Genomic DNA, 15,652 nt, shown 5'->3' on the forward strand with positions numbered 1-15,652 from the left:
GCGGCCAGGGCTAGGGCGCTCCTTGCCTCCCTCTGTCCCACACCCACACTCACTGGTGTTGTTCCCAGGGGGCCCCTAGAGCCTTCCCAGCCCTGGCCCTGTGTGCGAGGCACAGCTCTGGGCCCTGAGGCCACAGCAAGAGAAAAGCAGCCAATGTCTCCGCCCTGGTGGCTCTCACATTCTAGGGAGGGGAGAATTGGTCACCAGGATCCCCTGGTGGTGAAGACAGGACCTGTGGCAGGCAGGGCTGTGTCAGCCGGGGCCACCAGAAAGAGCTCTGTGACAGTGACTTCCCAGTGGAAACCCAGGCAGCCAGCCACCTTGGCCTTGGGGGTCGAGAGGACTCCAAAGCTGCACAGTATTTTTAAACAGCAAAGAGCATGCACGGGCGTCACAGGGCAGGCACCTGCTGTGTGCTTGCATGCATACCTCCCCCCGCCCAGCACTCCCCAGGCTTGCCACATGGAGCAGTGTGGGGCCCTCTCAGCTGCGAGATGGGGAGTCCATCGGGTCACTGCGTCCTCCGTGTCACAAGGCATTTGAGGGTTAGCCTCTGATGGTACTATAATAAATCCCACATGGGCCCTGCCGCGTGGAGCCTGCAGCCGCGAGAGCACAGACTTGGGTCAGGGAGGACTTCCTGGGGGAGTGGGTGTCTCAGCTGAGCCTGAAGGCTGACCAGTGATGCAAGCTGGAGGGTCCAGGGCTCCAGGTAGAGGAATCCACTTGTCCCCAGGTCCAGCCAGGGGCTGCATGTCATTCAGAATGTCCCAGCCTGGATACAGGGATGGAGGGGAGGTCTGGGGTAGACTGAGGCTGAGCGCAGTGAAACATTTGCACTGGAGACATTGCCATGAAAGGGTTACAGACCAAGAGCCAGGTGGGGCAGGAAGGGGGGCGGGGGCAGCACGGGGACTGGTGGGCAGAAGGGAAGGACTGAGGAGGGGGCCTGCCTGGCAGTCTGACCCGGTCCCTGAAGTGAGGACCACCTGGTATGGCTGTGATGAGGGCTCTGGTGAACCAGCCACTCCCAAGTGCTAGGGAGAATGGCAAAGAGGTGGGGATCAGCCAACAGCAAGGGCTGGGCATACAAGTCCCAAGGGCTGGCACCCCGCACACATGCATACACGTATCCATATGCTCCATCTGTGTGTTGATGCAGGCAGGCAGGGGGCCCCAGGTCGGGGGATCAGGGATCACAGAGCAGGTGGCTCCAGCGTGGCTCGGGCCTCAGGCCCCAGGCACCTCTTTCTGGAGCCCCAGGGAGGATGCTGCTCCCTAGCCACCTTCCAGGCACTTAGGCCCTCGGGTGCCTCATGTCCCCACGTGCCCCAGAGACCTCTCCTGCCAGCCCCGCAGCCAGGACGTGCGACCCCTTGCTGGTCACATTCCCGGGGAGTGCAGCCCAGGCTTCACAGGCAGCAGCAAAGTCCAGACTCATCCCTGCTGAGCAGGATGACCGGGGCCACGCTGGAGTGACCAGCGAGCATTCGCAGGGCCAATGCAGACACTTGAACTCAAGGTCGCTCAGCAGCTCAGACCCAGTCTAGGGGAGGCCATGTGCAGGGACGGCTCACACGCACTGTCCTGGGGAGGACTTGTCCCTCGGAGCACTGCAGACTTGGGCTCACACAGGGGGCAGGGGGACAATGTCCCCCTCGGCTGCACACTGGCCAGGCCTCCTGGAGCAGTGGGTCCAGAGCTGGGGATCTCCCTGCCAATGAGACCGAGACAAAGGGGCAACGGGATGAGGAGGGGAACAGCCCCTGGAAAGAAAGGCCATTCTAGGGGTTGGCACTGTGGCATAGTAGGTTAAGCCACCGTCTGCAGTGCCAGCATCCTATATGGGTGCTGGTTCGAGTCCCGGCTGCTCCACTTCCAATCCAGCTCTCTGCTATGGCCTGGGAAATCAGTAGGAGATGGCCCAAGTGCTTGGGCCCTGCATCCGCGTGGAAGACTGGGAAGAAGCTCCTGGCTCCTGGATGCTCCCAACATGGAATGTGTGACCCCAGAAGACCAAGCGTTCCAGGAATGGGCGTAAGCAGACCTGGAACAGCACTGCTCAGAGGGGCTGGTGCTTGAGTGAGGGAACCAATCAGAGAAGAGGGAGCGAGTGCGTGAGTGAATGAGTAAAAATCAACCCATGGCTCTTACAGGGAATCTCACTTGCCTGGCAGAGACTGGAGACATCTGGCTTGTCTTGGAAATGCAACGGGTGAGACTGGCACAATGCCAGACCCCACGTAGACGACCAGCCCTGGGGCTCTGCCCTCCAAGAGCCCAGAGACACACGCAGCACACGTACCTCTGATTCCCTCCAGCAATGCCAGATGACATCATAGTCGAGCAAGGATGGGGTCTGGGCGGCTCAGCCCTGACTACCCTGCCCCCACCTTCTCAGCTTGCCCAAGGAGGTCACATTCCGGAACCCTCGTGGGGCCACTCTCCCAGGGGTGACCCCTTGGCATGAGTCTGTCCTGAGGTCGATGGCCCCCTGGCAGCCTCCTTCTGGGAGTTGAGGGCAGGTTGACACCTGGGCTCACTTGGGAATGACCTGCCCTGCAGAGAGAGGTCTGCGGTGGGTGCCTCAACAGCCCAAGCTCTGGGTGTGTAGCAGGTGCCCTGGCTCTGGGTGCCTAAAGGCAGACTTAGAAGTCAGAACCGATGCCTAGCCTGCCCCTCTGCCCGTGACCTTCCTGAAGGCAGGGACCACATCTCATCTGCCGTGATCTCAGCTACTAGGTGCTCCGTGCACAGGAGGGAACAGCACAGGGGCCAGGGCCTGCAGAGCTGCCATGGGAAGGGAGACAGTGGCACACAGTGGCATCCAGACAGACCAAGAAGAGCTCGCAGGCCCTCTGGGGCTCCTAAGGCTAGCCTGGGTGAGACTCGTCTTCCGTCCTGGTTTCCAGCAGCCCCGCTGTGGCCAGTGAGCCGTCAGTGACTCATGGCCAGCTGTGGGCATGGAGAGGAGAAAGTGGCCCCCAGCTGAGCTCATGCACTCCCAATTAGCCCTGTACGCCCCCTCACCACGAGAGTCTCCCGGCTTCCACGCACGCACGTCCCAGGCTGCCCTTTCCCGGCCACAGCGGGGCTCTTGATGCTTATTTTAGCCCTGATGGAGGCCTCTTGAAATGTCAGAGCTCCAATCGCGCAAGGGATCACCCAGTTCAGTTCTTTCATTCAAGCAGAGAGAAAATGGAGGCTCAGAGAGAGGAGGCACGGCTTCAGGTCACACAGCAAATTGGCAGTGCAGACAGGCGTCGACCGAGGGCTCTGGGAGCACAAAGCCAGCTGTCCTGGCCTCCTTCGCCAGGGAGCCAGCGTGCGTGGCTTTGAATCCGGGATGCCAGTTAATAGCTGGGCTTGTGCAGGCAGGTGACTCAGTCTCTCCAGGCCTCTGTCGCGCCAGCTCTAAGATGAGATGAACAGAGGTGCCTGGTCCCCAGCTGCTGATGCGCCGGGAGCTGCGGGCACACAGTGAGCACTCCGAACATGTCAGCTAACACGCACGCGTGCTCGGAGAAGTCACTGCAGCTCGGCCTTGGTCAAGTTCAAAACCTCAAGTTTCAGCCCTTTGCCCGCGAGTAAGCAGATTCCAGGAGACCGGCCAGAGATGCAGACTTCTGGGGAACAGCTGCGGTGCTCCCACGGGGACAGATCTCGCTGGCAAAGGGACCGAGGCAGACACAGACGCTGCCGCCATCCGAGGGCCAGCGATCCCAGGCAGCGCGGCAGGCGGAGTGGGAGGCTCGGGGGCTATTTAAGCTGGAGCCTAAGGAAATGCCCTTCTGGGCTCAGGAACTGGGCCTCCATCTGCCCATGTGCAAAATGGGAGCACCGTGGCCCCTAACTCCCTGGGGGCCATGTGTGTCAGATCAGGCACCCAGTCCCCAGCACACTCCGTCCCGGTCTCCTTCTCCCCCGTCTCTCCCGTCATCACCCCAGGGAAGTTATCTCAGTGCAGCGTAGCACTCCCCCCTCCCAGTGCCCGATTCCCCTCCCCCAAGTTCCTCCCTTATCAGTCACCCAAGTGCTGACACTTCCCAGCAGATGAGTTATGGGCCCGGAACACGTACAAGACCAGGGTGGGCTCCTTCCATTCCCACAGAAGCTTGTCCAATGGATGACTCTTTGAGTCAATATATGGAACTGTTCCCAGAATCTCCTGCACACTCACCCCAAGCGCCAAATATTGGGCAAGACTCGGGGTCCCCAGGGCCCCGCCGCAAACCACCTCTGAAGAGACAGTGCTGTGCCGTGGTCTCCTCAGCTCCCACCGGGAGCATCACCTAGGGTCTAGGTTCGGTCCATCAGGGGCAGCCTGGAGCAAGCGCTGCCAGGGCCCCCCGGGGGTTTGTGTCCTTTGAAGACTGGGTAGTTGGGGACCAGTTGCAGCCTCAGGCGCTGGGATGCAGCCTGGGCTAAGGCTCCAACTTGGTTCCAGCCTTCTCCCCACTGCTCAGGCCTGAGCGTGTTTCTGGACCATAAATGTTTCTGGGCCACCTGTGAGGGGTCCCTACACACCAACCAGAGATGCTCCCAAGAGCGTCTAAGCTGCAGGAGCCGAAGGCATTGGCAGTCTGGTGGAAATGCTCCCTAGAATGTTTCCAATTGTGCTAGAGTCTCTAGAACAAGATGATGAGAGATGCTCTGGCCTTGGTGCTTCGGGCCACAGATGCTAAATGCCCCCAACTACGTCCCAGGCGGCCAGCGCACAAAGAGTGGCGTCCTTATCCTCCTTGGGGAAGCACTGATTCTAGTCCAGAGTACCTGCTCTGCAGTCGTAGAAACAGCAGCCAGAGAGGGTAAGGGACTGGCCCATGGGTGCACAGCAAATTTGTCTCATAGGCTTGCTTTACAGGGGGAACTCGGGAGTCTGGTTCGTGAGAATTTCCGTGGCATCTGTTCTCAGAATCCAGTCGCAGCCCCCGAGTCTGGGGCCCTGTGGAAGTAAGAGAGATGAAGGTGGGGCAGTGGGAAGGCCTCCTTCCCACTCCTGGGTGGGGTCCTTCGAGCTGAGCCTTGGGAGGGACTTGCAGACTTGCGCCTTCTAGAAGCAGGCGAGGGCACCACGGCAATGGTGGGGCGTGAGGGCGAGTGCGGAGCGTGGCCTGCAGGAGGGGAGGGGGGTGGGGGGGTGGGGGAGAAGGAATGGCCGGAAGATGAACTGAAGCCAGACCACTAAGGACTTGGCGTGTGGCGCTGAGGTCGGGCCTTCTGCGGCAGGCCCAGGGCAGCCACTGCAGAGAGCAGAGCGGACGGTGTGCGCTCCCCTGTCAGATCTGCCCTGCTGGAGCTCACATAACGTCATGGAGGATGGGGGGGGGGCTGGATGAGGGGATAGAGACCACCCCGGAGACAGGGGACCTCACGAGAGTCGGTGATGTCCTTAAAACCAGAAGAGGAGAAAGACACAGACCGCACGCTCTCCCTTAAATGTAGGAGCTGAAATTAAAACAAAGCACAAGAGAAACGGTGGCCTGGGTATATGGGTTTTGCGGCAAACACAGTGTTTTGCCACACTTTTGCTTTAAATCTTGGTCAAATTGTTAAGAATTCTTTGCTTCTATAGTTTGAATGATTGTGTGACCATTGGAAAATATATCTGAGCGAGGCTGACCATCTTTTTGTTTGCTTATTGTTTATAGCCCTCGCCTGTTGTCCTGCTGAACTGTGCTCTATCTTGAACTCTTTGTGGAGTGGAGCATTAAGCCTTTGACTGTAATGTAAAGTCTAACTATGCTATCTCAAAAAACAATAAACTGCAAGTTTAAAAAAAAAAAAAAAAACCAGAAGACTGTTGTCTTGGTTAGGGGTGGACCCCGAGATAAGGATTGGATGTGGTTTTGTTCAGAAGGCATTCCCCAGGCACACCAGTAGAGAGGGGACCAATCAGCCAAGACAGGGAAGGCAGCCGTGAGCGAGAGAGCTCAAACTAGTTACCCCAAGAGAGCTCAAACTAGTTACCCCGCGGGAAACCGGGGCTCAGGGCAGCCAGGGAGGCTCTGGAAGGCTGCATGGTACACACGCCTCCAAGTTCATCCTTGAAGGGCGAGGGGTTGGGGGTCTCTGGGCACTGGGCCGCATCAGGCACGGTTTGAGGATTGGTCTTGGGAGATTAACTTCTGGGCAATTCTGGCATTGCCCACAGACAGAAGCAACTTCTGATTCCGGGGGTGGGGGGACCCTCAGGTCCTCACAACCGAAAGCTACTGGGTAGCCGTGTAAGGAAAGGGAGTGGGGCAAGGCACTGATAATGTCTGCAGTCAGCATGCTTTAAACCCAAGCGGAGCTGCCAACATGACTTCCCGTGGAAATACAAGTCCTTAGGAGCATCAGAGAGGCTGCGTCTGAGTGAGGACCTAGACGGCTGACACGGCTCCCGCGGCCCCAGCAAGTCAGAGCAGCACTCAGAGCACCCCAAGGCGGCTCCCAGTTTTTGCTTTCTATGTGTGGAGGCTAAGCTACCAAGTGCAATCACACGTAGAGTTATTGTATCTTCACGGTGAATGGCTGTTTGTATCATTATACAGGGTCTCTGTTTACACCTAGCAACGCCCTTTGCTTTAAAATCTATTTCGTCTGATTTTTAATATAGCTACACTAACTTCACTTTGGCTAGTGTTGCCTATGAAATTTCTTTTCCATCCTATATATCTTTCTTTATCTCCATATTTCAAGTACATCTAAGTAAAGAATGTGTAGTTGGGTATTGGTTCTTATCCAAAATAAATCTGAAAATAAGAAAATCTCTGCCTGTTAATGGGAAAATTCGCTCATTGTACAGTGAAATTACTCTTTTTAAAGATTTATTTATATGGAAGCCAGAGTCTTCCATCTGGCTTCATCCTGGCTCAGCCTTGGCCATTGCACCCATCTGGGGAGGGAACCAGCAGATGAAAAATCTGTCTCCCTTGGCCCCTCCTTCACTCGCTGAACATCCAGATGGCCCACAGTGGTGACAAGGGCCCAATCACGTGGGCCATCTTCCTGTGCTTTTCCCAGGCCATTAGCAGGGAGCTGGGTCAGAGTTGGAGCAACTGGGACTTGAACCAGCGTCCATATGGGATGCCGGCACCATGGGTGGTGGCTTTACCAGCTACACCACAATGTCAGTCCTACTTTCATATTTGAATTTAAACCTATCAACTTACTAACTACTTTTTATGTTTCCTACTTACCTGTTTTATTTTTTCCTATCTTTATTTATCTTCTTCTTTTAAAAAAGATTTATTTGAAAGGTAGAGTTACAGAGAGAGAGAGAGAGAGAGAGAGAGAGAGAGAGAGAGAATTTTCCTTTCACTGGTTCACTCCCCAAACTGCCGCAATGGCCAGAAGTGGGCTTGTCTGAAGCCAGGAGCCAGGAGCTTCTTCCGGGTCTCCCATGCAGGTGCAGGGGCCCAAGGACTTGGGCCATCCTCCACTGCTTTCCCAGGCCATAGCAGAAAGCTGGATCAAAAGTGGAGCAGCCAGGACTCAAACCGGCACCCATATGGGATGCCGGCACTGCAGGCGGCGGCTTTACCCACTACACACAGCGCCAGCCCCTATTCTACTGGACTTACTCAACTATGGCCCTCTATTATATTGGAAGTTATTTGCTGTTTTTATAATGTTTAGTAACTTCCCAGAGATAACAGCATGCATTCTTAACACAGTCTAACTTTAAGTGATTTTTTTTTAACTTCTTCCTCCAAAACTCATGCAAAGACCTCAGAACCTCAAGTGCCTCCTACCACCACCCTCATCGTTATCACAGGCAGCCAGTATGGTGGGTTACTTACCCTGTGTCTACTGTCTTCCTCACTCCTCATTCCTTCCCACAGCCCTGACCTTCCCTGATGCCTAAAACATGTCCTATCCATGTGAGCCCATTTGTAGTTAATCCCTTCTGCTGTTATTTGCCTAAAACATATTTATTTCACTTTCACTCTTGAATCATTTGCCTTGGGTATTGAATTAGAGACTGCTTATTATTTTCTTCCAACCCTTGTAACATTTTGATTTTTAATAAGAAACATACATTTGGGCTCCATCCCAGTTTCCTGGCACGCAGCTCCTAAAACCCTTGAGATCTGTCAAATAATAAGTGTCTTTTTTTGTATACTAATGGCTTGACTTGGGGCTGGCGGGGTGGGGGGTGGTTCCTGGGAACTGAGAGCAAGAAAATCAACCACAGGATTGCAGAGAAATTGGAGGTTCCAGCCCCACCCTCCACCTCCTGGGAGGGGACAGTGGCTGAAGGGGGAGTTGATCACCAATGACGGAGGAGGTGATCAATCATAGGAAAACCTCTACAAAAGTCCCAAAGGACTGAGTCCCGAGAGCCTCCACGGCGTTGGCTGTGGATGTGGAGCAGCTGAGGGTGACGCCCTCAGAGAGGCCGTGGAAACTGCCCCTTGCACAGCCCTTGCCCTCGGTCTCTCTTCCGTGTGGATTGCGTGGCCTTGTAGCAAACTGGAATGGCTAGTGGAGTGTTTCCCTGGACTCCACCAGCCCCTCTGGCAAATCAATGGGAGCCAAGAACAGCTCTAGGAACCTCCAGGCAGCATCTGGCACTTGAAGTTGGCATCTGAAGTAGGGAGCAGTCCTATGGGCCTGAGCCCCCAACCTGTGGTCTCAACACTAACTCCAGTTAGCATCAGAATGGAGTTAAATTGTGGGGCACCCATTTAGGGCCTGCTAAAGAACCAACTGTCCTTGGGGACCAGTGCTGTGGGGCAGTGGGTTAAGCTGCAGTCTGCAGTGCAGGCATCCTATATGGGCACCAGTTTGAGTCCTGGCTGCTCCACTTCAGATCCAGCTCCCTGCTAATGCACCTGGGAAAGCAGCAGAAGATGACCCAAGTGCTTGGGCCTGTGCATCCACGTGGGAGACCCAGATGAAGCTCCTGGCTCCTGGCTTCAGCCTGGCCCAATCCTGGCCATTGCAGCCATTTGGGGAGTGAACCAGCAGATGGAAGAGCTCTATCTGTCTGTTTCTCTATAATTCTGACTTTCAAAGAAATAAATGAATCTTAAAAAAAATAATAATAAAAGAAAAGAACAGGGTGTTGGAGGAGAGAAATTCCCCACACCTCTGTGGGAACTGCTCTGTGCTTAAACAAGCACGTTGGTTTTTCCTAACTCATACGGCCCTCTAAGGAGTCCCATCATCTCCTGAATTCCACTGTTTCCACTAAGAAACCAGTTGTAGGACTGGTTGCTTCCTCTTGGAAGGTCAGCTGTGTTTTCTTCCATTTTAAAGACCTCTGGGGGCCAGGATTGTGGTATAGTGGGTTAAGCGGCTGCCTGCAACACTGGCACCCCAAATGGGCACTGATTCGTGTCCCTGCTGCTCCACTTCTGATCCAGCTCCCTGCTGATGGCCTGGGAAGGCAGTAGTAATAGCCCAAGTCCTTGGGCCCCTGTACTCACATAGGAAACCCAGATGAAGCTCTTGGCTCCTGGCTTCAGCCTGGCTCAACACTGGCCATTGCAGCCATTTGGGGAGTGATCTAATGGATGGAAGATCTCTCTGAGTCTCCCTCTGTCTCCATAACTCTGTCTTCCAAAATATAAACCTTTTTTTAAAAAGACCTTTCATTTTTCAACTTTTTCTTTCACTCTGATAATAAAGTCATTCTTCTGTTTTATTTTGAAATGCCTACATATAGATTCCTTATTATTTATCTGTTTATCCTGTTTTATGTTCTTAGGGCTTACTGAACACACAGGTTGCTATCTTTTGCATGTTTTGGCAAGATCTCAGCTGTTATACTTTTGCATATCAATTTTACCCCATTGTCTCAAAACTTCTCACTCATTCCTCTGTTTCTCTTGGGCTCTCTTCTATATTTTCCATCCTTTTTTCCTTTCTGTGCTTAGTTCTGGATATTTTTTCCTGATATAGTTTCTAATTCACTAATTCTTTCTTCAGCTGTGTCTAATATGCTGTTCATTCTTTGAAGTGTTAGTTTTAGATATTATACTTTTCAGTTCTAAAATTTCTATTGTTTAAAAAAAAGGTGTTTCAATTTTCTGCCAAAATTCTCAATCATATCTTTTGTATCCATCCTGTATTTTATCTCCTTGAGTATAATAAGTCTAGGTTTTAAAATTTGAAATTTTAATTTCGTGTTAATTTAAATCTACCTATTTATTCCAACATCTAGAGCCCCTGTTTGGTATGTTTTTCTTTTATGCTTACTCATGCTGTGTGATCTCAGTCCTTGTCTTTCCTTTTGTATCTCGTGCCTGTGTTTTGCTTGTTTGTGCATTTTGTTTTTGTTTTTATTTTGCTTTGCCCTTTGGTGCCCCAGACATTGTAGCGGTAACACTACAGAAATGATGCGATATGTAGATGACATCTTCTTCCAGAGAGGATTTACAAGAGCCTTAGGGCACCAGGAACATTGGCTCGCCTTAATCCAATTTCAGAAACGCGATGAGTCAAAGCTGTGCACTAGCCCCTGTGGGAACCCGCTACTTGCAGCTCAGCCCTCTCATCCTTGGTGGTGAGGCACAGCCCCTCTGCAAGGTGGGCCCTGTCTCGCAGCCCCGGGGGACTTCACAGCGCTGCTCGGCCATTCCCGAAGGAAGAACATCTCCAAAGCCAGACTCACCCCCACGCCAAGCGCCGCCGAGCCCAGTAATTCTCCACTGTCTTGTTTATCTCATTAGCCCTCAGATGCTTCCAACGGTTTATCGTTGTCCTGTTTTTGTTTTTGCTTTTGATGCACAGCTGTTTTATTTGCTGTCAGCAGGATGCCCACGGCCTTATCTGTTGAAAAGCACAGTGATGTGTAGATGTGTCCGAGCCACTTTGCAATCATGTTAAAAAGCGGGTTTTTTTTTAAGTGAACACTTTATACAACACAAGTGAACATGTTATGAACTCCCATAAAAGAGTTTCTTTTTCTGAGTTGGAAAAAAAAAATAAGATCCAAGATTAATATAATTTACTGGCTTTAATACCAAAGAGGATTAATCATGATAATAGACTTAAAAAGAACAAAGCTAAATGATGAGCTGATTTCATGTTTGGAAAACACAATTAGATTCTCTGTTCATTTTCAATGGCCACGGCCCAGGAGAATCGAGAGATTTGTGGGTGGGTGGGGACTTCCAGAAAGACAGGAGGAGGCAAGGATTTGCTCAGGACAATGGATGGGAGGGGACAGGGCAGGTAGATCTGGGAAGACCACAGTGGGTTCAGCCCCATGGCCTTCGTTTAACATTGGAAAAGGCCCAGGGGCAGACGCCAGGGACCAGAGAAGGAGGAGGCTCCTAGCAGGGCCAGCGGACACACTGGAGGCCCAGAGGGAGGCTGCTGTCCAGGTGCCAGGCTAGGGGGCAGGGACTTGAGGATGGCTTCCCCAGGGAGGTGCAGGTGCCCGGTCCTGAAGGGGCTCTTTTAAAGCCAGGGTGGCCCAAGGACCGATTACCCCCTGGAAGAGGAGGCTGCGTGGGGGTTGGGGGGGAGGCCTCCGCTGACCCGGAGAGGGGAGTTCCGCAGTGATGGGAAGCCGGAGGCTGTTGGAGCGGCTGCGAGCAGCTGGGGAGCCAGTGGGGCTCTGGGGGACTGAACTAAGTGGGTGATTCAGGGCGGAGCCCCAGGGAGCTGCAGGCGGACCTCTGTGGGCAGAGGACAGGGTCCTCGCTACTCAGGACTGAAGAACCCCACCCCCCGGGGAGTCAGCGCCCACCCTAGGGGGCAGGGCTCAGAGCCTTGAACCCCACTGGGGGCTCTGATCTGTCCCATTTTCCAGATGCAGGGAGTGAGACTCAGAGAGGCCCACTGACTACTGGGGAGAGATGGGGCTGGGGACGGGAACCCAGGTGTGTCGGGTTACAGTGCACACCCCCGGCCCTCCCCCCTCCTCCATCCCTGTGCCAAACATGGTTTCAGAGTTTGCCACAAGCTGCCCCCCCATCACCGTCATCACACCCACCATGGCCTCTACCGCTGTGACCACCTCCGTCACTGTCCGCCCCGCACAGCAATTACGCTCACCCACGAGACGTCCTGTGTCGGACACACACAGGGGCTCCTGTTCTGGGAACACACCAGCCACCGAGTCAGCGGGCAGGGCCTGGGCCCAGCTCACCCATCACACGGCTGCCTGGCCCGGGGCTGGCCTGGTGCTCTGCTTTCTTGGGAGGGGGCCTATCTTTCTCCCATGGCAATGGGGTCTCCCACCGCACCTGTCCTCGCCCCACCCCAAACCCTCCATGTGTTATCTCGGAGCCGTGAAAAATCAAATTTTTCCAAGGCAAACTCCTTCAGGAAGGGAGAGTGTGCAGAGAGGCAAGGGCTGGGCTGAGTCATTCTCCATTCTCCTCTGACACTCGCTCAGCTTGCGACAGGAAGCCGAGTGGTGCACCCTGGCCCTGCCACCCGCACGTCCCTGCCCTCTGTGTCACAGGCCCGGCGTCCTGGGACATAACGGGAGTCCAGGCGCGAGGCTGGGAACACTCGGAGAAAGTTTCCGAGCTGAGCAGCTTGCTCTGAGCGGGACTGCCAACTGCCGCCCCTGCTAATCTCAGGATTAGAGTAAGTGGAGCCGCGAATACGGGAGCCGGGGCTGGGAAGGGGCGCAGCGTGGGGTAGGGAGGCAGACGGGCCTCGCACTTGGCTGCTGTGTGGGCTGCTCAGGCTCTTGACCTCTCTGAGCTCGGCTTCCTGGCTTGCCGGGACCCCACCCCCACCCCCACCCCCACCCCGCCCCGTGGAGGCCAGCTGGCCACTGCTGCTGTTCGGTCAGAGTTCCCCAGTGCAGGAACGGGGCTGCCCTGGACAGCACCCTCTGAGGTCCCTTGAGGCTTAGGAGGTTGAGCGGCTCAGTGGGGAGAGCATGTGTCAGCCTTGGCCTGTCTGGGCCACGGTGGGAGCTGCAGGGGACCCCCTCGCTGGCTGGTTGATCCCAGTGACATCCCCAGGGCTGGGTGAGAAACAGCACTGCTCCCTTGTGCCCCGCTTCTCCCTCGCCGCCGGCTGAACACCACCCCGCCCGCACAGCTCTCCTCCCCTGCGGCTCCTTCCGCCCAGCACATCCATCTCCAAGCTGCAACGGATGCGAGTCCCAGACAAACCAAATCTGAAGCCACGGCTGAGGCCGGGGGGCCCATCAATAAGGGCATAACGTGGTTAGCGGGCAGATTGGCTGTGGGCAAAGAGCAGCTCTCAGAGTCTCCCTCCGGGCACCATCTGTCTCCCTTGCTCCTGCCTCGCCCACTAGATGCCCACCTGCATCCGGCGGCCGGGGCAGTAATGCGATTAGGGCGTCATTCCATTAAAAGGCGCTCGGGTCCTCTGGGGACAAGGGGAGGGTTCTCAGAAGGGAGAGGAGCAGGCAAGGCCAGGGCCAGAAGGGAACCAGCCGGGGACAAGACCCAGCCCGGGGGTCCATCCGAGAAAGAACTCCGCCCTCCTCTGTATCCTTGCTCCCCGGGGACTTGGGCGTGGTTTCTTTCCTTTGAGTCTCTGTGTGGCTGCTCTGTGAAGGTCCCTAGCACACGGGGTGAAGGGCTGGCTCCCGACTCCGGCCCCAGGCTGCTGGGGCTGCCGTTAATCCAGAGCCTGGCCCTGTGTCCTGTTAACCCTCCGGCACAGGGAGACGGTGCGGCGATGGCAGCTGGCCGCTGGGCCTGGCCGCTGACATCCGCTTTCAGAGTCACAGCCGAGGCCCCCTCCTCACTGTGCCCCCCAGGGACAGGCTAGGGCAGCTTCGAGGCCAGCCCCCCTCCCCCAGGGCTCCTCATTCCGCTGGTATGGGGTGAGGCTCTGGCATCAGTGACAGTGCCAGCTCTCCAGGTGGGGCTGACACTTCTGGCCTGAGAGGGCAGCCTGAGTGCCATTGTGGGGCCTGGTAGAGGAGCGGACAGGAGAAGTCAGCAGAAGCAGGAAGCACACGGGACCCCAGAGCCTTGTGGACACTGGGCCCCCGGGCGGCAAAGGGTGGCGCGGAGCCTCTGGCTGCCAGTGCCCGTCCGTTTTAATGGTTGCTCTCTGCCTGCTCTGCCCTGGGGCCTGGCGGAGACCCTGGGGCTCCCAAAAGAAAAGGCACGGACGCACCCTTCAGGACGAGCATTCTCAGGGAGAGAAAGAGCAGCCTTGACCTTGAGAGCATCGGCTGCCGGGCACAGCCCTGGGGCTGGGCTCCAGGAGGAGTGGGTCAGATGTGTGGGTTTTTGGCACAACTGGAATTCTACTGAGCATACGCTTATAATTTATGTTGTTTAGCAATAGCCTCCCATCTTAGGCAACCATCGTCCACAACACAGCTTTTCAAGGCCAAGTCATGTTGGTTGCACGATGTGAATGAGGTGCAATTTGTTCAGCCCTTCCTCAGCTGTGAGATATTCTGTGTTGTCCTGGCCTCTGAGGCTGAACCCAGGAGGACTCATTTCCTTCCCGCTTCGAGCAACCCAGAGGGAGCAGCAGCCCAGGACCCGAGCCAGGCTCCCTCCAGCTTTCTGTCCCCCTGGCCTGAGCTTGGGCCCTTCTCCCTCGTGTTCAAAAGATGGCTGCTGGGCCTCCAGGCTTCACATCTGCATTCCAGGCAGCAAAAGGGGAGAGAGGGGAGGGCAGAGCACACCGCCCCCTATCGAGGAGGAAAACCACCTGGTCAGTTCCACTGTGTCTCATGGCAGGACCCCCGTCACGAGACCCACCCTGGCTGCAGCAGAGCCCAGGGTACATGCACAGGTGCCCCAACGCCTCCCTCCACGTGCACGGCCAGGGAGGCTGTGAGCACCCCCAGACCTGCAGAGAATCCGAGGCTGGCTGATGGCTTGGCCAGAAGGTCTTGGGGAGGAGTCAAACAGAAGAAAGAAATCAAGAGGCTGCACAGTCCTCTCTCTCTCTCTCTCTCTCTCTCTCTCTCTCGCCTTAGGCCTTTGAGGGAGAGTCCCACCCCCTTAATGAGGTCATTCTGTAAGTTTGGCTCAATGGAGAAAAGCATCGTAAATTAGAGTTCTTGGGCGCCAGCCTCGCTCTACATCTTAAGATACAGCACGTAGCAAAGTCCTCAATTGTCTGAGCCTCAGGTTCCTCTGTTATACACGGGCAGTGGGGTGGGCCCTTAGCCTAGTGGCTAAGATGTCCACGCCCACACCAGAGTACCCGGGTCTGACACCCATCTCCAGCTCCTGACTCCGGCTTCCGGGTAAGGCAGACCCTGGGAGGCAGCAGCGATGGCTGGAGTCGTTGGGTTCCTGCCATGCCCAGGGGAGACCTGGATTGAGTCCCTGGCTCCCAGCTTCAGCCAAGTCCAACTCCAGTCATTGAGGGCAAATTGGGGAGTAAACCAGCAAGGGGTGGTGGGAGGGAGGATCCTTCTCTGTCTCTGTCTTTTTTTCTCTGTGTATCTCTCTCTCACTCTCTCTCTCTCTCTCTTGCTCTCTCCATCTCTCTGCCTCCTGAATTAATTAATTAATTTAATTTAATGGAATAAACCAGTTTGCGATTATTTAGTGATTAATATGTGTGACTCACATGCAAGAATTAAGCACACCCCTCTGAGATGCTCGCTCCTACTGCACCCGCGTTACGTCGGCACAGCCATGGCACAGGAGGGTGAACCGAGGCGGGGCTCTTGGCCGCCGCAGCCCGCAGCACCGCCAGAGACTCACGAGGTTAGGTGAGATGCGCACGGGCAGAGGTCGTG

Source organism: Lepus europaeus, chromosome 3 (assembly GCF_033115175.1).
Source record: "Lepus europaeus isolate LE1 chromosome 3, mLepTim1.pri, whole genome shotgun sequence".
In the NCBI taxonomy this organism is placed as follows: domain Eukaryota; kingdom Metazoa; phylum Chordata; class Mammalia; order Lagomorpha; family Leporidae; genus Lepus; species Lepus europaeus.